The sequence below is a fragment of the Oryx dammah genome, unplaced genomic scaffold (genome assembly GCF_014754425.2).
Source record: "Oryx dammah isolate SB20612 unplaced genomic scaffold, SCBI_Odam_1.1 HiC_scaffold_19, whole genome shotgun sequence".
NCBI lineage: Eukaryota > Metazoa > Chordata > Mammalia > Artiodactyla > Bovidae > Oryx > Oryx dammah.
In genome coordinates, this window is record NW_024070203.1 from 54,615,853 (window position 1) to 54,640,659 (window position 24,807).

Below are 24,807 nucleotides of genomic sequence, written 5' to 3' on the forward strand. Positions count from 1 at the left end.
ATAGAAGTCATGCTAGAATAGCACCAGTTGACTAAACTTAGTGATGCCTCTAAAATGCAGGAAATTTCAAAAGTAAATGCCTCAGAAGTTTCAAGCTGGACATTTGTACCGACTTTGATGCCTTCCCTTCATCATCAAGCATGGCTATCCTGCCCTTGTGCGGTGTCCATCTATACTGCGCTTGCACAGCATCACCTCTCCAGAGTCTTGTTCGTTACCTGTCTCTGTCTCCTTAACTTACTTTGATGTAGATCCATAAAAACCTATGCAGCATTTGGCATATGATAAGTGTACTTAATAATCAGTTTTTAGTATCATAAAATCTTTGGTAAAATGCCAAAATTATGATACTACTTCTGTGCTTCAACATCCCAGTCCAAAATAATAAGAGATGTGTTACTTTTTTCTCATCAAGTGATATAGTTATTGTTTTTGTTTTTAACCTGTAAGGATACTTCCTCCCACTCATTACAAAAATAGTGATATCAGACAGATATTACACTCAAGTACAATCAAGCTTTTAAAAACAGGATCACCTATCACAGTAATGGTCAATCTGAAAACCCAATAGTTCCTTAGCATAATTCTTTGAAGCTAAAACTGTCAGACTTTAGGATCTCCTCACATTATAATTACTGTTTTCTTCCTTCAGATTACCATGTTAAATATTATTGAATTTTTGAGACTGACAACAAGAACAGTAAACCTCACTGTATTCTAGTGAATAGTGGTGAAGAATATGTGTATACACACACACACACACAGACACAGACACACTCCAACACATTCCAACACAGCAACCATGTCACCATGCTTTGGATCTTACACGGAAATATCCAGGGGTTTACCATCAGGTGTTAGAAGGGTGTTAACTCTAATAAATATTAATTCTTCAACTGTTTTCATGCAAAAAGTATCTTTCTGTATTCTATCAGGAATAACCAAGGGATCCACATGATGGAAATTTCAATTACTAAATTCGCTCAGTCATGTCTGACTCTTTGCAACCCCATGGACTGTAACCTACTAGGCTTCTCCATCCATGGGATTCTCCAGGCAAGAATACTGGAGTGGATTGCCATTTCCTTCTCCAGGGGATCTTCCCAACCCAGGGATCGAACCTGGGTCTCCCGCATTGGAGGCAGACGCTTTCACCTCTGAGCCACCAGGGAAGCTAAATCAGGATAATCCGTCACTTCTCTAAGGGAAATCACCCTCCCTTAAGCTAAATGGTCTCAATATATGCTTAGTTCTTCTTAGTCTTTTAATTAAAACAAATACCAAAACAAAATTATTCTTGGCCTTGTTTGACCATGAGATTCTTTCATAGATCTGCTTTCCTATTTTCCTATTTATAAGAGTCTAAACATTCTGCTTTTGTGACACCCTACTAAGTAGAATCTACTAGGTAGAGTCTACTAAAAAGACAGTGAATTGAATTCTGTGTTCAAAAACCTTCATTCACTTGGAAAGGAAGAGCAACAGAGAGGGAAGGGGGTTGCTGGCTCATTCAGAAATATAAGCATATCCTAAGGTCTCCATAATTTTTTTTTGCCATGCCATGCCTTTTTTTAAATTGTATTTATTTTTTTAATTGGTGGGAAATTGCTTTATAATTTTGTGTTGGTTTCTGTCATACAACAATGTGAGTCATGGGACTCAGTCATAATTATTTATGTGTGTGTGTGTGTGTGTGTGTGTGTGTGTGTATACATGCATGCATGCATGCTAAGTTGCTTCAGTCATGTCCTACTCTTTGCAAACCTATGGACCATAGCACCTCAGGCTTCTCTATCTGTGAGATTCTCCAGGCAAGAATACTAGAGTGGGTTGCCATGCCCTCTTCAAGGGGATCTTCTTGACTCAGGGATCAAACCTGTGTCCCTTATGTCTCGTGCATTGGCAGGCGGCTTCTTTACCACTAGCACCACCTGGGATACATATACATATATATATCCATATATCCATACAATACATATATATCCATACAATGCATATATATCCCTTCCTTCCCTCCCCTCCTTTCCTTCCCCCAACCCCATTCCTCTAGGTCATCACAGAGCATGAGCTGGGCTCCCTGTGTTATTTGGCAACTTCCCACGAACCATTTCATACACAATAGTGTATATATGTCAATCTAAGGCCTCCATAATTAGTGTGATGTTAGCATATGCATAGTCAGGCAGATCAATGAGAAAGAACAGAGAATCCAGAAATATACCAATTGCATGCAGTATTCAACAAAGGTGGACTTCAAATCAAGCCCACTCATTGGAAAAGACCTTGATGATAGAAAAGATGAAAGCAAAAGGAGAAAAGGGTGGCAGAGGATAAGATGGTTAGATAGCATCACTGACTCAATGGACATGAATCTGAGCACACTCCTGGTGTTAGTGGAGAAGAGAGGAGCCTGGCATGCTATAGTCTATGTTGTCTCAGAGTCAGACACGACTCAGCAACTGAACAAAAACAACAAATCAAGTGGGAAATGTGGGTACTTTAATAAATGATGCTGGGATAACTGAATAATAACATGAAAATAATAGAAACTGAATTCATTGCTGACACCAAAAATCAGTGAAAATTCTAAAAAGAATTAGAAATTAAAACTAAAAAATGAACTTATACAAGTACAAATATTTCTGAATTTCTCTATAACCAAGAAGTGAAGAAGACTCTCTTCCCACTCCAAATCTTGAAGCAATAGGGAAAATTATTAATGAATTTAACTACATAGAGGTTAATCACACATGGAAAATATAACTTCATATGCAAAGTTAAAATATCGACAGCACTATTTAAATAACAGACTAGAGATGTGACTAGATAGTTTCCATAAAAGGAAATACAGGCAATAAAGTTCCTCATATGTTTAAGACTCTTTAATATATGAATCTTATAATTGAAAGAATAACTCATAATAAGAGAAATACAAAAATATTACATAGATATACTATATCTTATTTACTGCATTGACAAAAAAAGCCAGAGTGTAACTACATATTTAATTGGTAAAACCAAGAGGAAACAGACCCATATGCATGACTAAAAAGAATGCAAACTTTTAAAAACACTATGAAGGGTAATTTGACATTGTTTAATGATTTTATGTATGTTTTACATATGTTTTCACATTTTCCCCTTCTCTAGGAATCTATTAAAAGATAACCATGAAAACACATATACACATGGATGTTTATTGCATGATTTAAAATGGTAAAGACCAGAAACAACCTAAATGTCCATTAATACAAGACTAATAAAATTAACTCTAAAATACTTACAATAGAACACCATACAGCAGATTAAAAAAAAAAAAATCACTGCTTTCTCACATGTGATCTCCAGGATGTATTATTAAATGAAAACAGTCATGGAAGCAATAAGTATGTATACACTGTATAACCATTTATCTAAGAAAGGGAGTGTGTGTGTATGTGTGTATATACATGCACATACAATGGGAGATTAGGCTATAATTAAATAAAATTATTACTTACATGTGATGACAATTAACACGTAAGGAAGACAGATATAAAAGTCGGAACAGGAAATTTCTAAGACAAATCTGAAAAACTTGTCATTTCAGAAAGCAAGGAATTTATCAAAAATTTTTGGAATACTGTCAAAGGACTCATGAAACATCTTGAAATGGTTCCCACTGCACAAAGATGAGTCATTCTCAGCACCACTAAGAATTATAACATCAGTGGGTTAAAATCAATCAAATGTGTTAAAAATCAAGGAATTCATTGATCTTTAAAAAAAAATTGCCTTTGGAGGATGCTAGGAAGCCAACTCATTACTCTTAAAACTGATAAATAAAGGGAAAGAATCATACAGATAACTTGCTTTTCCAGTAAGAACTGTACTTCAGGATATTCAAAAGTTGGGGAGAAAAAATTCTCTCTCTGGATGTATTCCAACTAGCATATAAAGATGTAATTAAATAACTGAAATACTACCACTTTGCAAACCCCTAAGTAAACTTTGGATCTGCAAAATATTCTCAGTAGCACCTAACATCACAGCAGTAGACAACTGGACGTTATGAGTCTCTTGAAGGAAGTTTAGAGCACCATTTATGAGGTAGCCTTGCCAAAAATATAACCTGAATATGGATCAAGCTTCTTGATCTAGCCACCGGTACAGGAAATATACAAGGAATAGAGGACACAGGTTTTCTTTAAAAAATGAGACTGCAGTCAGCAAAATCCAGAAAGCAGGAAAGTTCACAAAACAAATTACTCAACTTTTCAACAAATCAATTTCAAAAATTGTTTAATATTTAAAGTAAGATAGCCTGTGAAATAACAAATATATAAGACCTACAAACAGAATAAAGTGGTGCACCCTGTTGGGATTCCACTTTGAACAAACCAGCAATGTAATATCTATAAGTAAACAAAAATAAATCTTAAAAATGTATGAGAAAACACTGACTAGATATTTGATGATGTAAGGCATAACTAGATTTTCTTATGTATGAACACAGCACTATGACTGGGTTCTTTAACAAGAATTTTTTTCTTTCAGAGACATATATTAATAATCAAATATTTGCCCTTGAAATATTATGTCTGTGATTTGCTTCAAAACAATTTTGTAGGGAGAGATGTAAAAAGGGGTTGATTCAATGCAAGTGTGGCTGTGAGCTGGGCTTCCCCAGTGGGCTCAGCAGTAAAGAATCCACGTTCAATGCAGGAGACACAGGAGACATGGCTTCCATCCCGGGGTCAGGAAGAACCCCTGGAGAAGGAAATGGTTACCCACTCCAATATTCTTGCTTGGAGGATCCCATGGACAGAGGAGTCTGGCGGGCTTCAGTCAGTAGAGTCACAAAGAGTTGGACACAGCTGAAGTGACTTAGCACACACACACACGGCTGTGAGCTAATGAGTGTTGGGTTGGATAACTGGTACATGCAGATGTGCTGTACCTTTTTATCTACAATGAATGCGTAAAATTACCCACAATACACTGCTGGTGGGAATGTAAAATGATGCCATTGTTATGGAAACAGTGTGGCATTTCCTCAATAATATTAAAAATAGAACAGTATGATCCAGCAACCCCACTTTTGGGTATTTATCTAAAATAATTAAAATCAGGGTCTCAAAGATACATATGCTCTCCCACATTCATTGCAACAGTAGTCACAATAGACAAAATGTGGAAACAACCTAAAAGTCTATTTATGGATGAATAAAGAACATGTGCCATACACACACAATGGAATATTATTCAATTTTAAAGAAGAAGGAAGTCCTGCTATCTGCATCAGTATGCATGAACCTGAAGGTCATCATGCTAATTGAAATAAGCCAGTCACAGAAGGTGATGAAAGATCCCACTTATACGAGGTCTCTAAAATTGTCAAATTTGTGGAACCCAGCTGGAATGGTGGTGGCCAGGGACTTCAGAGACGATGCAAGAGGGAACTGACCATCACCAGGCATAAAATTTCAGTCAAACCAGACACAAAATTTCTAGAAATTTGCCATACAACAAAGCAGAGACATTACTTTGCCAACAAAGGTCTGTCTAGTCAAGGCTATGGTTTTTCCAGTAGTCATGTATGGATGTGAGAGTTGGACTGTGAAGAAGGCGGAGCGCCAAAGAATTGATGCTTTTGAACTGTGGTGTTGGAGAAGACTCTTGAGAGTCCCTTGGACTGCGAGGAGATCCAACCAGTCCATTCTAAAGGAGATCAGTCCTGGGATTTCTTTGGAAGGAATGATGCTAAAGCTGAAACTCCAGTACTTTGGCCACCTCATGAGAAGAGTTGACTCATTGGAAAAGACTCTGATGCTGGGAGGGATTGGGGGCAGGAGGAGAAGGGGACGACAGAGGTTGAGATGGCTGGATGGCATCACTGACTCGATGGACGTGAGTTTGAGTGAACTCCGGGAACTGGTGATGGACAGGGAGGCCTGGCATGCTGCGATTCATGGGGTCGCAAAGAGTTGGACACGACTGAGCGATTGAACTAACTATCTAACTAATTGTGCCCATTAACAATACTCTATTGTGCACTTAAAAATTTATTAAGAGGGTGATCTCATGTTAGGTGTTCATAACACAATTTTTTAAAAAACAGCAAAAAAATATTCATAATAAAAAGATTTTAAAAGACCTATGTACAGATCCAGCATTTGTTGTCTAATTAATATTAATCAAGTCACTTAACACATTTTAAGTCCCCATTTTCTCATAGCTGAAAGAGATAAAATAACAGCAGTTTTATAGGCTGGTTTGCTATCTCTACTTTTAAACCTTAATAATGGTGAATTGAAATGGGAAAGAAGGTTTGGAATCATGCAAAGGAAGGTACAATGCACCTTCATGTACTCATTCTTTAACCTCAACTTCCTCTTAAATATCATCATTATTTTATATTAGGCAAATACTTAACATTTCTGAGGTTTATATTCTTTCATGTAAAATGGGGATCTGACCAGCATAATGCCATTGTTATGTGGAACTATGTAAAGCTAGGACTTTATAAATAATGCTTTCTCTCCTCCATGAAGCCATCTTGATTCCCAGTTGGAAATAAATAGTCACTCTTCTGATATATTTACTTTGATTATTATTGTTGTAATTATCTCCCTTAAATTATTATTTAAATACTTTTTATGAAAAGACTCTCTGGCCTTTGAAAACAGATTATTCATATGCTCTATCTCATGGAAGACATATGGCACATGATATATGGAGATCAAGAAACTTTGATGAATTAAATCCCTTAAATCGATTAGATGCTACCTCCAAAATTTATTAGTTTTCTGCAACTACTGACAATGAATGCTCTGGCTGTCTATTACTTATATATTTAAAATGCAAATAAGATCCCTGGGAAAATATCAGATTGTTTCCTGGACAAACCATAAATGAGTTTGTCACATGTCAAAAAAATCACCCAGTTCACTGTGTTGATAAAACCTGAACTGTGACTCCTACTCTGCTTTTTACCAGATTTGTTTCTACAAACACAAAGATGACACAGATTCTTCAGTAGAAAAGTGTTCCTAGCATACGGTATCAGCTTTATTCCAAACAGTGTGTCGCTGTGAAGTACCACCTCACACGTATCTATCATGCTCCAAAGAAGAGCCATGATAATGGAAGGCTAGATGTCCATATATTGCCATTCACCTTAGATCAGGTCAATGACTAGCAGGAAAAGTGAATGGAGGCTCCAACAGATAGTGGTTCCAGAAGACTATCTGAAGTGACAAACATACCAACCTTAAGTGCAGTTCAAAATATTTCCACTTGAGATGAAACTCAATTCCAGAATTCTGACAACATGGTGACAGCATAGTTTTTACTTCTGAGAATAAAGATCCTTTTCCCATAAAACCTGGAGAAAGTCAAAAGCCGTTCAGTCAAAGTGTATAAATGTGGTCATCTGTTATCCATAGCCCAGTGGGACAGCTCAACTGGGGCCTATAGAGTTAATCTGTGCATTCTTCCCAAAATAGTCCATAATGCTTCTCTGAAGTTATTAATTGTACAGGTCACTGTAGTTAAACCCACACCTCAGAGTGCTTGCTGGGCGCCAAGAAGCAAACACTAAAGTACAGTGCAGCACAAAGAGGCTTTGTGCTCTTCGTGTCTGATTCTTTGTGACTCCATGGACCCTAACCCACCAGGCTTCTCTGTCCATGGAATTTTCCAGGCAAGAGCACTGAAGTGGGTTGCCATTTCCTTCTCCAAGGGATCTTCTATACCCAGGGATCAAACCCGCATCTCTTGCGTCTCCTGCATTGGCAGGCAGATTCTTTACCACTGTGCCACCTGCTTTGCCTCTATTTAAAAAGATCATGATCTGTAATTTCAAAGTCCATCAAACAGAGCTATGCAAGAGGTTATAGGATCTGTATTCAGAGAACAAGATAAAGAACTAAATCAAGCTTCTTCCTTGTATTTGAAAGGAGATCACTGAAACTTCATCGGTGCAGCATAAAGTGATGCAGTCATATTTTACAAGAGCCATACAAATCTTTAAAACCTTTACACAATTGTGTGGGCCAAAAAATACTTGGAGCCAAAATTCACAATTTTATGGACATTCTTAGTTGATGTCACATGTTTTATATATTGTGATATGGGAATTTTGTTTCACATAAAATTTTATGCTTAAAAGGGGATATGGAGCAATTGCAATATATTCCATAGTGTTTTCTTCAATTTACATCATTATATTCTGAAGTAAGTTGAAATAGGCCAAGGCTCTATGTAACTAAGTTTTTCTATTATTTTCATGGGAAGAGGAGTGAAGAATAAATCTGTAAGAGAACAAAACATAAGTTCATTGTGGTCATAAATTTGCCATAATCAGGAAAACTCTCTGTAAATTTATTGAGAAGGAATATGAACAAATGGCCCCATATATTCAAAAGAGGCTACACTCCCCATGGTAAACTAGGGTTTCATTTCTCCTTTAAAAACAAAATCTGTTGAAAGTCTAGATAAGATTCTTCATCTGTGAAATAGATATCATAATTAATTCCTACCATACCTATCATAGAAAAATTGTGTGAGATTAAAATATGAGCTAGTGTATTGAAGGGGAAAGCTTTGTAAAATGCAAGGGAGTTTAAAAATGTAAGCGATCATCAAGAGGATGATCATTACCTGCTTAGATATAAAAATAGATAATATTACACCCAGCACACAACAAAGAGCTTAGCACACCGGAAGTGTTTACTATATGTTTTAACTAAAATATCAACTGGGATTAGACAATCACATTCTTAAAAGTACTGATTTAAGTGAAAATAAACACAAAATCAGCCTGGAGCATCTTATAAACCAAAAGGTAAGGAAGTATGGTTCTCAAACAAGCAAACAAAGCACAATGATGAGGGAACATTAAAAGAACAAAGGACCCAAATGAAAGAATTGTCAATGACCAAAGATAGAACAATCTAAGCAGCAAGATAAATGAAGCAGAATTGGATTATAATCCATAATACAAAATAAATAGCTGTAAATCCAGACTGAAATTATTTAACTAACCAATTTAAGAATGAATCAGGGAGGAACTTCCCTGGTGGTCCAGTGATTAAAACTCTGCATTCCAATGCAGGGGGTGCAGTTTAATCCCTGATTGAGGAGCTAGGATCCCACATGCCTTGCAGCCAAAAAATCAAAAAACATAAAACTAAAGTGATATTGTAACAAATTCAATAAAGACTTTTTCAATGGTCCACATTAAAAAAAAAACTTAATAAAAAGAATGAATAGGAGAGAATAAACAAATCTCCTCTGTAGAAGGATTCCAAATAATTTACTTAGATAATTTACCCTCAAGGAGGATGCTTGTCCTTTCCAGGAGTACAGATAAGAAAGCAGAAGATGGAACAAAGAGGAATTTTTTTTCACAACATCAAGAAGAAACTTTACAGTGGAGAAATCTGACAATACTACCCTAGCCAGGTGATCAAGGTCAACAGCAACAGCAATAAGTCATATTGACAGTATTGTCCCTTGACATGATGTGATAAGAATGGCATTTTACCTCTGCAGTTTTCCTCTCCATAACCCATAACCCCAGTCAAGTTAAAAAATTATTGAACAAATCACAATTAGGATTATTATGCAAAATATCTAAACGGTACTCCACAACATTGTCAACGTCGTTGAAACCAAAGGAAATATGAGAAACTGTCACAATCAGGAGAATCCTAAGGAGACGTGACAATGAAACGTAATGTGTTTTACTGACTGGGATCCTGAAACAAAGAGAGGACATGAGGTTAACTAAGGAAATCTGAATAAATGATGGACATTAGTTAATAATAATGTATCAGGATTGGTTCATTAACTGTAGGAAGTGTACCACAGTAATGCAAGTCATTAATAACAAGGGGAACTGGATGCGGGAGTGGAGGGCAGGGAATATATGGGAATTCTCTGTGTCATCTGTTCATGCTTTGTATAAGTCTAAAACTTAAATTGAAAAATGAAAAAGCCCACCAAATACATCTTTTATTTTTTCTTTATAGGTTGTGCAAGGTACTACAACGTGTCCTCCATGTTGCAAAAGATGTCTCAACATCTGAAATTCTGTGGGGCTTTTCTCCCACCCTCTGGTTCACATAGGTCTTACTAAGGCGGGAAACACACTCCACTACTCTGTGAATATTATATCCAGTAGGCATAATAACCTCAATGTAGTGGATCATTATAATTTGGCAAATATCAGTGCAATCATGGTCTCTAGAGTCTCTGTTTTGGTAAAAAGAGCCAAGAGATTGACTCCGGCAGGCAACATGGTACCCTTGCAATGTTGTCTCTGCCAGGTAAAACAACAACTTCTGGTGGTCCTTACAATACGGAGAAAAAAGTCTCGACAGGTCATAATTGCATATCAAGTACCCAGAGCTATGCTAATTTTCTTCAGTAAAAAGACTACATCTAAATACTGCAGACCTCCACCTGATAAAGTTTACAAGGATCTAGAGCCATTCTCTGAAATCCATTCAACCTCTGCACAGGACAAATTGGCAGGTTAAGGAACAATATGATACCTATCACCGTCTCTCGTTTTTTAAGTCTTTGATGCTGTCACTAATATCTAAACACTGCCCTAGAGATGTGGCATTGCTTTTGGTTTATTATCATGGTGGGGAGCAGAAAAATTCGGAAGTTTCCATTTGCTCTTCCCACCATAATGACTCAAACCCATGGGTCAAAGAGGTAATTCTGGTGTGTGATTCTTCCAGCTGCCAAGTATTTCTAATCTGATTACACATTCAGAAACTAGTGAAACATCAACACCATACCTATGAACTAACTGTGTACTCTGTGAGTCACATCTGGGTTGACTCTGTGTATACCATGTAACCACAGCTACTGTAATATTTTGGGTCATCAGAAATTGGCAATGATCCAGAATCAGTATTTAATAATCCCCAAAGGTCTGGGTCAGGCTTTCCCAGTGAGTCAGTGATAAAAGAACCTGCCTGCAATGCAGTACCCTTGGAGACTTGGGTTTGATTCCTGGGTCAGAAAAATCTTCTGGAGGAGGAAATGACAACCTACTCCAGTATTCTTGCCTGCAAAATCTCATGGGTAGAGGACCATGGCAGGCTACCACCTATGGGGCTGCAAAAGAATCAGACATGACTGAGTGACTCAACAACAAAGGTCTGGCTATTTTTCCCCAGTGCACAGTCATTCTGGTAAATTTATGCAGACTTAAAGACAGATTCTCAGTATATACTTCTGGCAATGCTGCAGGGTTCCTCCACAAGAGAATTTTACTTTCCATTTAAGGAAAACTGACCTTCCCTTCTCCTTCAACAAACCCAAGGAACTCTGGGACTATGATTGGGCTTTAGGTCTAGAAACCTATGAAAATCTCACAACTCTCCTCAAGCATGTAATTACCAATACCAGAGGATTTTCTGTTATAATTCAGGCAATGTCTTTACAGATTTCCTGTCTATTTTATTCCTAGGGACACTGTGATCAATTAGAGTCAATGGATCCTATAGACTAAAGTGAACTGATTATTGTTATGGCCTGCTGGCCTTTCTAGTAAACGTGTCTACTTTGTCAGTTGGCTGCTTGACCTCATACTCTGGCATCCCATTTTCTCTATTAAAATAAAAGAACTCAAATAAATAGTGGTGTTACTGACCATGATACCTGGATACAAAGAAGAGCAACCCAGACCTTTTCAAGGATGCAGTTGGTCCCCTCAATATATGCATCCACATCTTCCCTGGTGAAGGGATTGAATTCTGAGCCTTTTAATTCCTTCTTCTACATCATATCATATAAACTCTGGATCTCAGCCTCATTAAAATAGGCCACCACTGACTTCAAGGTTTGGTCACTGCCGACTCCATGAGCTAGTATATTAAATCCATAATGTTCAGTAACTGCATCCATATTGATGCATTTGGCCCAGCTTTTCTAGACCATCTTCCTTGGTATAACACCCTTAGAAAGTATATTAGTCACTCAGCCACATCTGACTCTTTATAACCCCATGGACTGTAGTCTGGCAGGCTCCTCTGACCACTAGAACCCACTTCCAAATTCACAGATAGTAATACTCTGTACCTGATTCCCTGAAGCATACTGACACATGGCCCCAATTATAAGTCTAGTGACAACAGCAGGTAGATATGAAAGACCATGTACATCCCCCTTGCAAGCCCTTTATCAAGAGCTTTCCAGCAAAGAAACACTTATATCCTCAGACACAGGAGGGAAATCTAGTTCCACTGTCAAGAGAGACTCAGATGGACTTGGGGAAGTTCAATATTCTGTTTCATCTGATTCCAACCAGATGTCCTCACTTCAGTTTTGAAGGTCCCGTTCTTTCCTGGTTAATTCCCTAGCTTTCATGAGAAATTGGTTCAACTGATATTATACTTCTGTAATGCTTGCAATTAAATTTTGGGTTTGATTTTCAGCCATGAAATTCCTCTGGTTCCAAGATCATGACATGAGCAGAGAATTTAAGAACCTGAGCTTATTATTTTTCTTCCTGCAAATGCTTCAATTAAATTGAAAAATATGCTAGCTCTTGTAGTCATCACTGTTACTGGAACAGTCAAGTGCAACAGCCATTTGGGCTCCCAAGGCATTTGGTTCAAAGTGGCACTTCATCACAATGACAGATGATGACTTTATTACTTGTTATGCTACTGCATGTCATGGATTATCATCCTGTGTCTTTAAAACCTCAGCACTGCACCAAAGCCCAAGGACATGATCAGACCAATCCCCTCAAAATTCCATCTTTAAAGGTCTTTCTTCCAGGACTACTCTCATCATCAACCCTATATTTGTTCATGTCCAGTCAGGAAACAGAATCCGTACAGAAATTAGAGCAGGAAAATTTGAATACAAAGAGTCACTTACCTAATGAAAAGCAGTGAATCATTAAAAGGGGAAAATGTGATTATAATGGCTGCAGAAGCAGGAAGTACAGAAAGCAGTGCAGCCTGACAACGGCAAAGAAATTTGCCAAAAGATAGGTGCTGGAGCTGGTCCGTTTAAAAAAAAAAAAGGCAATCCAGTTCTGGAGGAACTTGCCTGAGGATCCATGTAGTAAGCCAGAGGACTAATGCTCGTTTTAAAAGTGTAAACTATTGTAGCAATAGTGTGAACAATTTAAAAGTGTGAACAATATATAGGCAAAAAGGCAGAGACCTAGAACTAGACAGGTACACAAAGATTGGGCAGTTATTACACTGCACTGATTGGGTCCTCTGGAATGCAGAAACTAAGATAGACTTCAATGTATACACATTGGGAGTAAAGACTGTGAAATTTAAGGGAGAAAGTGAGCTGGGTAGGAAGAAAAAAATCTCAGACCAGATGAAGCCAGATGCATGTCTGACACAGGTGACAGAAAAGGGGAAAGGAGGATTGACAAGAAGAGACTCAGTGATTTAGTTTCATGAAAGTCTCAACTAGCTCAATGGCTGTCCAGAGAGGTGTCCATAACAAGCCATAAACAGAAAACCCCTTTAATATCACCATGCTCAGTCATTAGCTGAGGGCTACCCTGAAAGTAGTAGTGTTAGTCACTCATTTGTGTCCAACTCTTTGCAATCCCATGGACTATAAAGCCTGCCATGCTTCTCTATCCATAGGATTCTCCAGGCAAGAATACTGGAGTGGGCAGCCATTCCCTTCTTCAGGGGATCCTCCTTACCTACAGATTGAACTTGGATCTCCTGCATTTCAGGCAGATTCTTTACCACCTGAGCCACCAGGGAAGCACAAGACTTCAACTCAAAAGCAGACAAAGACACAGATGTAGAGAACAAACACATGGGCACCAAGTGAGGGAAAGGAAGTGAAATACATTGGGAGATTGGGATTGACACGTATACTCTACTAAGTATAAAACAGATGACTAATGAGAACCTACTGTATAGCACAGGGGAAGAAGAAAGGTACGATCTGGCTCTAGGATGTATATTGTTAACCTTAGAAATTCATTCCAATATAAATACAAACTGTTGCTATTTCAGTCACCCAGTCGTGTCTGACTCTGCAACCCCATGGACTGCAGCATGCCAGGTCTCCATGTCCATCACCATCATCTGGATATAAATTAGGTAATGTTTGGTCCCATTTATACGAGGCACCTAGAATAGTCAAATTCATAGAGTCAGAAAGTACATTGGTAGATGACAGGGGCAGAGGGGTGAGGTGCTGGGAAGAGCCGATGGGATGTTAGGGTTTAATGGAGATTGTTTCGGTTTAGGAAGGTGAATAATTAAGGAGATGGATGATGGTGAGAGTTGCACAACAATGTGAATGTCCTTAGTGCCATTGAACTGTACAGTTAAATATGGTTAAAATAGTATGTTTTATATTGTGTGACTTTTGTTGCTGTCCAGTTGCTAAGTCATGTCCAACTCTTTGTGACCCCCATGGACTGCAGCATACCATGATCTCCAGTCCTTCACTATTTCCTGGAGTTTGCTCAAATTTATGTTCATTGAGTCAATGATGCTATCTAACCATCTCATCCTCTACTTTCCTCTTCTCTTTTGCCTTCAGTCTTTCCCAGCATCAGGGTCTTTTCCAATGAGCTGGCTCTTTACATCAGGTGGCCAAAGTATTGGCACTTCAGCTTCAGCACCAGACCTTCCAGGGAATATTCAGGGTTGATTTCCTTTAAGATTGACTGATTTGATCTCCTCATAGTCCATGGAATTCTCAAGAGTCTTCTCCAGCACCACAATTTGAAAGCATCAATTCTTTGGCACTCAGACTTCTTTATGGTCCAACTCTCACATCCATATATGACTACTGGAAAAACAAGAGCTTTGACTATATGGGCCTTGTCAGCAAAGTGATGTCTCTGCTTTTTAATATGCTGTCTAGGTTTGTCATAGCTTTCCTTTCAAGAAGCAAGCATCTACTAATTTCATGGCTGCAGTCACTGTCCACAGTGATTTTGGAGCCCATGAAGATAAGATCTGACACTGTTTCCACATTTTCCCCATCTGTTTACCATGAAATGATAGAACCACATACCATGATCTTATTTTTTGAATGCTGAGTTTTAAGCAAGCTTTTACACTCTCCATTTTTTTACCCTGACCAAGAGGCTCTTCAGTTCCTCTTCACCTTCTGCCATTAGAGTGTTGTGTGACTTTTACCACAATAATTTTTTTTTTATTTTTTAAAGTGGAAGATCCTGAGGACACCTGTATCAGGGATTGTTAGCTAACTGCACTCCCCACACCGAGTTCTCCCTTGTGAGATCTGAGCAGCACTCCTGCGTGACCGCCATATGCATTAGATCACCATAAATTTTCCCATGCTAACAACAGGGTAAGGTAACTAGATCCTGGATAGAATATTAACAGGCCTGATACTAATAAGAGGCAACCAGGATGCAAAATTCAAAGAGGTACTTGCTCTCAGGCGCCAGCCCTGCACTTGCCTGAGTCTAGAGTGAGCCTTTCCTTAAAGTTTGCACTCTGGGTGCCTTTCTTGCCTGTCCCTGGTCCCAGCCCTGAACACATTCACTACCCAGATACCACCATTAACTTTACTCTATTTGTTTTTTCACAGTTATATATGCCGAGCAATTCATCTTAATTTTTAATATATTTTAAAGTGTATCTCATCTGTGAACAATTCATCTTTTATTAACAAGAGTTCAACGATTTTGAAATAAAATTATATACAGTAAAATGTACAAATCTTCAGTGGATGTTTTTAGTAAGTTACTTAAAAAATATGTGCATCTATTTAACACAAACCTCTGTCAAGACATACAACAATCTACCCCCAGAAACTTCCCACATGATCCTTCCCAGCTGGTTTACACAATTGGTCCCTGACTTTTTTGGCACCAGGGACTGATTTCGTGGAAGACAATTTTTCCATGGAGGGCGCAGGAGAGAAATGGTTTCAGGATGATTCTCACAAGGAGCACACAATCTGGATCCCTCACATGCGCAGTTCACAGTAAAGTTCACACGCTTATGTGAACCTAATGCTGCCACTGATCAAACAGGAGGCAGAGCTCAGACTGTAATGCGAGTGATGGGGAGTGGCTGTAAATACAGATGAAGTTTCATTCATTCATTCATCACTCACCTGCTGTGTGGCCCAGTTCCTAACAAAGGGGAAGCCCTAGTTCATACCACCAACTCTGAAGGCAACCACTGCTATGAGTATTTATCAAAAACTCAGCTTGCCAGTTCTAGAAATTCATATGATTGAATCATATAGCATAACCACAAGGTGCAGAAAATATATATTTGTTTTGCTGACACTTGGAGCTTTCTGATCAAATTCTGCTGAAACTTGGCACCTCAGTTAAAAGTAAGTCATTTAGTATGACTAAGAGTTAGTCATTATAAAGTAATTATACCTGTACAGCTAAGAAGATTGATCCAACTCCAGAGGGCTATGTCTGCATTTCAAAAGGTATGAATCCCCAATCTATGGACTTTCTGAATTTGTTACTTTTCTAAAAAATAGTAATTATAGTAATGGTAGTAGTTTGTTGACTGGTCTGTTTTAGTAGATAGCTTAACTGGACTAAAATCCCCAAATTTGTCTCTGCTTTGAAGGGTAGAAGCTGAAATCTCTAAGTTTTTTACCCTTATCTAGGTTGCTTGGCATCCACATACGTAGTTCAGAGGTGAGCCAGAGATTTGAAAATAGTTCACATGTAGAATGTAGGACTTCTGCTCTCCAATTCTCCTCCTTCTGGGATTAAAATTCCCATTATTTTATATTTGTTGTGGTCAATCCAATCCCTATCCTCTGGTCTTTCAAGTCAGTAAGACTGCATAGACCTGTCAGAGTCAGTAGTGTCATTCCCTTCTTTAAATGGTTGTGTTTTGGTTTTTACTTTATTTTACTTTACAGTACTGTATTGGTTTTGCCATACATTGACATGAATCCGCCACGGGTGTACATGAGTTCCCAATTCTGAACCCCCCTCCCACCTCCCACCCCAGATCATCTCTCTGGATCATCCCTGTGCACCAGCCCCAAGCATCCTGTATCCTGCATCGAACATAGACTGACGATTCATTTCTTACATGATAGTATACATGTTTCAGTGCCATTCTCCCAAATCATCCCACCCTCTCCCTCTCCCTCTGAGTCCAAAAGTCGGTTCTATACATCTGTGTCTCTTTTGCTCTCTCATATACAGGATTATCATTACCATCTTTTTAAATTCAATATATACGTGTTAGTATACTGTATTGGTGTTTTTCTTTCTGGCTTACTTCACTCTGTATAATCGGCTCCAGTTTCATCCATCTCATTAGAACTGATTCCAATGTATTCTTTTTAATGGCTGAGTAATACTCCATTGTGTATATGCACCACCCCTTTCTTACCCATTCATCTGCTGATGGACATCTAGGTTGTTTCCATGTCCTGGCTATTATAAACAATGCTGCGATGAATATTGGGGTACATGTGTCTCTTTCAATTCTGGTTTCCTCAGTGTGTATGCCCAGCAGTGGGATTGCTGGGTCATAAGGCAGTTCTATTTCCAGTTTTTTAAGGAATCTCCACACTGTTCTCCATAGTGGCTGTACTAGTTTGCATTCCCACCAACAGTATAGGAGGGTTCCCTTTTCTCCACACCCTCTGCAGCATTTATTGCTTGCAGACTTTTGGATCGCAGCCATTCTGACTGGTGTGAAATGGTACCTCATTGTGGTTTTGATTTGCATTTCTCTGATAATGAGTGGTGTTGAGCATCTTTTCATGTGTTTGTTAGCCATCTGTATGTCTTCTTTGGAGAAATGTCTATTTAGTTCTTTGGCCCACTTTTTGATTGGGTCGTTTATTTTTCTGGAATTGAGCTGCATAAGTTGCTTGTATATTTTTGAGATTAGTTGTTTGTCAGTTGCTTCATTTGCTATTATTTTCTCCCATTCAGAAGGCTGTCTTTTCACCTTGCTTATAGTTTCCTTTGTTGTGCAGAAGCTTTTAATTTTAATTAGATCCCATTTGTTTATTTTTGCTTTTATTTCCAGAATTCTGGGAGTTGGATCATAGAGGATCCTGCTGTGGTTTATGTTGGAGAGTGTTTTGCCTATGTTCTCCTCTAGGAGTTTTATACTTTCTGGTCTTATGTTTAGCTCTTTAATCCATTTTGAGTTTATTTTTGTGTGTGGTGTTAGAAAGTGATCTAGTTTCATTCTTTTACAAGTGGTTGACCAGTTTTCCCAGCACAACTTGTTAAAGAGATTGTCTTTATTCCATTGTATATTCTTGCCTCCTTTGTCAAAGATAAGGTGTCCATAGGTGTGTGGATTTATCTCTGGGCTTTCTATTTTGTTCCATTGATCTATATTTCTGTCTTTGTACCAGTACCATACTGTCTTGATGACTGTGGCTTTGTAGTAGAGCCTGAAGTCAGGCAAGTTGATTCCTCCAGTTCCATTCTTCTTTCTCAAGACTGCTTTGGCTATTTGAGGTTTTTTTGTATTTCCATACAAATCTTGAAATTATTTGTTCTAGTTCTGTGAAAAATACCGCTGGTAGCTTGATAGGGATTGCATTGAATCTGTAGATTGCTTTGGGTAGTATACTCATTTTCACTATATTGATTCTTCCAATCCATGAACATGGTATCTTTCTCCATCTGTTAGTGTCCTCTTTGATTTCTTTCATCAGTGTTTTATAGTTTTCTATATATAGGTCTTTAGTTTCTTTAGGTAGATATATTCCTAAGTATTTTATTCTTTTTGTTGCAATGGTGAATGGAATTGTTTCCTTAATTTCTTTGAAAGGATAAATAAAATTGGCAAACCATTAGCCTGACTCATCAAGAAACAAAGGGAGAAAAATCAAATCAATAAAATTAGAAATGAAAATGGAGAGATCACAACAGACAACACAGAAATACAAAGGATCATAAGAGACTACCATCAGCAATTATATGCCAATAAAATGGACAACATGGAAGAAATGGACAAATTCTTAGAAAAGTACAACTTTCCAAAACCGAACCAGGAAGAAATAGACAATCTTAACAGACCCATCACAAGCACGGAAATTGAAACTGTAATCAGAAATCTTCCAGCAAACAAAAGCCCAGGTCCAGACGGCTTCACAGCTGAATTCTACCAAAAATTTCGAGAAGAGCGAACACCTATCTTACTCAAACTCTTCCAGAAAATTGCAGAGGAAGGTAAACTTCCAAACTCATTCTATGAGGCCACCATCACCCTAATACCAAAACCTGACAAAGATGCCACAAAATAAGAAAACTACAGGCCAATATCACTGATGAACATAGATGCAAAAATCCTTAACAAAATTCTGGTGGAATCAGAATCCAGCAACACATTAAAAAGATCATACATGACCAAGTGGGCTTTATCCCAGGGATGTAAGGATTCTTCAATATCCGCAAATCAATCAATGTAATTCACCACATTAACAAATTGAAAAATAAAAGCCATATGATTATCTCAATAGATGCAGAGAAGGCCTTTGACAAAATTCAACATCCATTTATGATAAAAACTCTCCAGAAAGCAGGAATAGAAGGAACATACCTCAACATAATAAAAGCTATATATGACAAACCCACAGCAAACATTATCCTCAATGGTGAAAAATTGAAAGCATTTCCCCTAAAGTCAGGAACAAGACAAGTGTGCTCACTTTCACCGCTACTATTCAACATAGTTCTGGAAGTTTTGGCCACAGCAATCAGAGCAGGAAAAGAAATAAAAGGAATCCAAATTGGAAAAGAAAAAGTAAAACTCTCACTGTTTGCAGATGACATGATCCTCTACATAGAAAACCCTAAAGACTCCACCAGAAAATTACTAGAGCTAATCAATGAATATAGTAAAGTTGCAGGATATAAAATCAACACACAGAAATCCCTTGCATTCCCATACACTAATAATGAGAAAGCAGAAAATGGTTGTATTTTTTATACTTTTAACTATTTAACTTTTATAACTGTTATCTGTAGGAACGTTGGGCCAATAGGGACTGCTTTGCCATTCTTGAAGATGCAACCATTTCCAAAGTGAAATTTTTAAAGGCTCAGAAAAAAATGTGCATTTGTGCTCAGTCCTGTCCAGTTCTTTGAGATCTCATGGACTGCTCCTTTGTTCATGGATTCTTTTAGGCAAAAAATACTAGAATGGCTTGCCACTTCCTCCTCTGGAAGATCGTCCCAATCCAGGGATGAAACCCACGTCTCCTGCATCTCCTGAATTGGCAGGCAGATTCTTTATCACTGAGCCACCTGGGAAGCTCTCAGAAAAAAAAATGGTATATGTCAAATCTATTTTTCATATCATTTATGTGGAAGACTTTGTTTTCCTAAGCGACCACAACATCTTTCCCATCCCTTTTGGTTTTTTCCAAAATGACGTTAGCACCCTCCACCAAGAACTGTCATTCATGTCTTATATCATCTTGAATCTAGGTAGGGCTTATGCTTGCTCTGACCAGTAAAGTATGGTTTAAGTGGTGTCATATGACTTCAAGGCTAGGTCAACAAGAAGATATGCATCCACAGGGCTTTTCTTTTTGGATGTTAGCTCTTGAGGACTGAGCCAGCTGAAACCCAGCATCTAACACCAAACAAGCGGGTAAAAGAGCATTTGGATGATGCCATATTCCAGCCTTCAAATCTTCCAGCTGAGACCTCAGACACCATGGAGCACAGACATGTTGGTCTCATCATACCTTCTCCGAATTACTGACCCATAGCATTCATGGTTTGCTTTTGCTACTGAGTTTTGGGGTAATTTGCTAAAAAACAATAAATGACCACAACATGTTAGGATTATCAAGCTATGACATCTGTCACAATAATGGTTTCTGGTTTTATTTGGGTTGATATGGATACTTAAAGAGATACTCTTTCTCTCTCTCTCACAATCCCCTCCTAAAGTGACAAGTTAAGAAAATGAGGTCAAATTTCCCAGATAGAAAAAGAAAGTTAAATGTATGCCCTCATAAGAACCTCATGTCCCTTGGAAGAGACTAGTCAGTTATTTGAACCTGAATTCTTTGTCTCCACGAATCAATAATTTAATTTTTATTTGGACTATTTATGTGTTAATTATATTGCTTCCTGGAATCTCATATATGCAAGGTCAACTCTTCTCTACACAGTCAGCATTTCTTGAATTTTAAACAGGAGACTGATGCTCTTAGTACAAATTCAATAAAGGGGGAGTTAAGCAAATTCTGTCCACCTTTGTCAAATAATAAATAAAATACATATTAGATAAACAAATGCAAATAATAAAAAAGGATATGTGCTCAGTTCCATACCAAGAGGTATGGAGGTAAGGGATGAGGAGGGGGAAGCTAAGCTACAGCTACAAACCTCCTTCTGAAGAAGACAACTTGAGAAGGACTCAACATCAAGGGAATTACATAGAACCTGTTATATAAATTTAGATTAATTCATTTACAGATAAAATTTCCATGCTATATTTCTTTTATGCTGTTTATGTTTTCTTTAAAATTCATTGATACGCATGAGCTTTTCAGAGACAAATATGGTCTAAAATCTATCACATATGAGTTCAGATGAAAATAAGAGAGGTAGATAAAGATAATGTAAAGTTAATGTCAGTATAGTTAAGGTCAAACTCATTTATCACTAAAATAGCAATATAAATTGGTACAATGCTTTTGGAGAGCCATTTGGCAATGTTTATCAAGAGAAATAAAAATGTTTATATCCGACCACTCAGTGATCCCATTGCGGTGAATTTTTCCTAACAATTACATTAAAAGTATAAAAGATACATTATAAGTATCTTACATTAAGTACTTACATTATAAGTATGAGGGGTTTTATTTCATAATTTTTTTAGACTCACCAAAAAACTGACAACAAGTTATATGATGGCCAGAGAATGGTTGAGAGAAGGCAGTGAACTCTCATGTAGTTGATTATACAGAGTGAAGCAAGCCAGAAAGAAAAACACTAATACAGTATACTAACACATATATATGGAATTTAGAAAGATGGTAATGATAACCCTATATGCAAGACAGCAAAAGAGACACAGATGTATAGAACAGACTTTTGGACTCTGTGGGAGATGGAGAGGGTGGGATGATTTGGGAGAATGGCATTGAAACATGTATACTATCATGTAAGAAACGAATTGCCAGTCTAGGTTCGATACAGGATACAGGATGCTTGGGGCTGGTGCACTGGGATGACCCAGAGAGATGATATGGGGAGAGAGATGGAAGGGGGGTTCAGGATTGGGAACTCATGTACACCCGTGGTGGATTCATGTCAATGTATGGCAAAACCAATACAGTATTGTAAAGTAAAATAAAAAATAAATAAAAGAAAAAAAATTTTTTAAGTAATAATTTCAAAGAAAAATAGATTGTTGATATAACATCAACTACTAGTAGAACAATAGAAATAAAAAATGCTTTAAGCAAAATATATATACATATAAATGTGAAGAAGGATGGAAATACACAAAAATGTGTTGTTTTCGGAGTTGTGGGCATCTTCAGTTAATTTACTTTTAAAATATTGATATCCTTTAATTCGGGTTTCCCTGGTGGCTCAGTGGTAAAGAATCCGCCTGCCAATGCAGGAGACATAAGTTCGATCCCTGGGTTGGGAAGATCCCCTGGAGAAGGAAATGGCAACCCACTCCAGTATTCTTGCCTGGAGAATCCCAGGGACAGGGGAGCCTGGTGGGCTGCCGTCTATGGGGTCGCACAGAGTCGGACACGACTGAAATGACTTAGCAGCAGCAGTGGTAAAAGAGTTGGACAAAGCAACTAAACAACGGCAACAATCCTTTCATTTGCAAACAATGCTGATTATACAATAAATGATGCGTGCATGCTCAGCTGTGTCCATGGAGTCCCTGTTAGAATCGCTATCATCAAAAAAAATAAAGGATAAAAAGTATTGGTGACGATTTGGAGAGAAGAGAACACTTGTGCACCATTGGTGGGAATACTAATAAGTAAAGCCCCTATGGAAAGCAGTGTCAAGGTTTCTGAAAGCCATGAGAAAGAAGGAATTCTTGCCATTTGAACAACATGGACAGACCTTGAGAAAATTATGCTAAGAATTGTGCTGTCTTAAATAATCCAGCCAGAGAAAAACAAATAATTCATGATATGACCTGTATATAGAATCTGAAAAAGCAGGATTCATAAAAACAGAGAATACAATGGTGGTTACCAGGGGCTGGGGCCAGCATGACTGAGGAGATGTTAGTCAAAGGGACAAACTTCCAATCAGAAAATGAATATGTTTTGGGAAACCTGGATATAAAATTTAAATAGGTAGTCTGACTCTTCTTCCCAGATGGTCCTCATCTGGTCAAAAAAGAGGGGAAATACATATACAGGGACTTCATAATATTTCCTTTTTTTTATTTCATTCTTTAACCCCAAATGGAAACACAACCATACACACATACAAAAACATTTTAAGAAAGAGAGATATCCAATTAGATGTTACATTTGCAAAATATTCTACACCTGCCTACTTCGTCACTCAGTCATGTCCAACTCTTTCTGACCCTTTGGACTGTAGCCAAGGATTTTTCAGGCAAAATACGGAGTAGGGTGTCATTTCCTCCACCAGGGGATCCTCCTGACCCAGGGATCAAATCCAAGTCTCCTGTGTCTCCTGTATTGCAGGCAAATTACCTGCGGAGCCCTTGTGTAAGCCAAGATATTCTCTATGACTGACTAAACACATACCAAAATTATCTATGGAAGACAGTAGGAGTTTACCTGATAAGTCCCAGGGGTTATTATGCTACTTCCCAGATCTCTGTTCTACGTTCTCAGGATTCCTGGCTGGACCAGAGTAACCAGCAGCATCATCACCCACCCTCTATCTTGCTCTCTCACCTCCTCTGATCATGCTTTTCCCTTCAATTGATTTGCTGATACCTTGGACTTTATATGTCTCAAAAATAAGTCTTCTGGGAAATTCCCTGGTGGTTCAGTGGTTAGGACTACAAGCTTTTACTGCTGAAGGCTCGGGTTGGGGAACTAATCCTGCAAGCCACATGACCTAGCCAAGAAATAATAATAATAAAGCTTCAAAAATAAAAATTGAAAATTCATAGTTCTAACTAAAAAAACTGAGTCAAAGGAATCTATTTTTTAAATTCCGTGACTACCAAGCAGACCCAATCAAACTAACCTCTGGGAGGCTTGGATACATTTTTCCAGTCCTCCATTCTCCATGGATCTTTTATGCTGGGGATTCTGAACCCTCTCATTTCTAAAGAAACTTTTTAAAAACTCAAAACATATAATGGGTTAGCATTGAAGAAATATAAAAGGTTGGTGTCACTTTGTCAGACGATGGAGAGCTACATGCACATTGAAACCTAAACTAGGAAAAATTTGTAAGATCAGTAAAATATTGATCCAAACATATTTATAACATTGAGAGTCATAAAGAAGTTTTTTTTGTAGATTCTGAGTTAAATGAGCTCATCAGCACAAGCCTACCATGAAGTTCAGTTCAGCTCAGTTCAGTTGCTCAGTCATGTCCAACTCTCTGCGACCGCATGAACCACAGCACGCCAAGGCCTCCCTGTCCATCACCATCTCCCGGAGTTCACTCAAACTCATGTCCATCGAGTCGGTGATTGCATCCAGCCATCTCATCCTCTGTTGTCCCCTTCTCCTCCTGCCCCCAATCCCTCCCAGAATCAGAGCCTTTTCCAATCAGTCAACTCTTCACATGAAGTGGCCAAAGTATTGGAGTTTCAGCTTTAGCATCAGTCCTTCCAAAGAACACCCAGGGATGATCTCCTTCAGAATGGACTGGTT

At 38.1% G+C, this 24,807-nt stretch overlaps 1 non-coding gene across 1 annotated transcript; it reads right to left on the reverse strand.

Annotated features, from left to right (window-relative positions):
* Nucleotides 1–1,100: 1,100 nt before the first annotated feature.
* Nucleotides 1,101–1,172, reverse strand: TRNAW-CCA. Its single transcript has one exon. It is a non-coding gene; the product is annotated as a tRNA-Trp (tRNA).
* Nucleotides 1,173–24,807: the final 23,635 nt, after the last annotated feature.